The 897-nt window shown below is 48.9% G+C and overlaps 1 pseudogene across 1 annotated transcript; it reads left to right on the top strand.

Moving 5' to 3' along the window:
• Positions 1-381: 381 nt before the first annotated feature.
• Positions 382-896, top strand: LOC102848753 (annotated as a pseudogene). Its single transcript, XR_438975.1, has one exon. The product of XR_438975.1 is annotated as a GDP dissociation inhibitor 1 pseudogene (transcript).
• Position 897: the final 1 nt, after the last annotated feature.

Here is an 897-nt window from a genome sequence, read left to right as displayed (position 1 = left end):
CAAAGGACACACCAACAAAGGAGATTAATCAGAACTAACTTTGACAAGCACTGTGGCAATTGGACAATTAAAACAGACATTCGGATGGCGGGGAAGAAGAACAAACTGGGGAGGAAGGTAGAGAGAATGGTGCAGCAATGAAGGAATGAAAACCCAAAACCCCTGTAAATGTTCATTAAAACTAATAAAATTTAATAATAAAAAAAAGAACCTCTAATTTATTGCCTTCCAGTCAGAACCAACTCATAGCTGACCCGCCAGCTGTCTTTTGGAAGCTATAAATTTTTTATTCAAGTGCTGGCAGCAGCAGCGCAGCGGCGCGGCAGCTGCTGTGGTGAAGGAGGAGGAGCCGGAGCCGGCGCTGGCACCAAAGGCTGAGCCATGGATGAGGAATATGATGTGACCGTGCTGGGGACTGGCCTCACCGAATGCATCCTGTCTGGCATCATGTCTGTGAATGGGAAGAAGGTGCTGCACATGGACCAAAACCCCTACTATGTTGGGGAGAGCTCTTCCATCACACCCTTGGAGGAGTTGTACAAGCGTTTTCAGTTCGTGGAGGGGCCTCCTGAATCCATGGGCCGGGGCCGAGACTGGAATGTTGACCTTATCCCCAAGTTCCTGATGGCCAATGGGCAGCTGGTGAAGATGCTTCTGTACACGGAAGTGATCGCTATTTGGACTTTAAAGTGGTTGAAGGCAGCTTTGTCTATAAGGGAGGCAAGATCTACAAAGTGCCATCCACTGAGACTGAGGCTTTGGCATCCAATCTGATGGGCATGTTTGAGAAACGGCGTTTCCGCAAGTTCCTCGTGTTTGTGGCGAACTTTGACGAGAATGACCCTAAGACCTTCGAAGGGGTTGACCCCCAGATTACCAGCATGCGTGATGTCTACC

This window comes from Elephantulus edwardii, unplaced genomic scaffold (genome assembly GCF_000299155.1).
Source record: "Elephantulus edwardii isolate Elephantulus edwardi_28Jun2011 unplaced genomic scaffold, EleEdw1.0 scaffold00209, whole genome shotgun sequence".
In the NCBI taxonomy this organism is placed as follows: Eukaryota; Metazoa; Chordata; class Mammalia; order Macroscelidea; family Macroscelididae; genus Elephantulus; species Elephantulus edwardii.
This window is presented reverse-complemented; position numbering and strand designations above follow the sequence as displayed.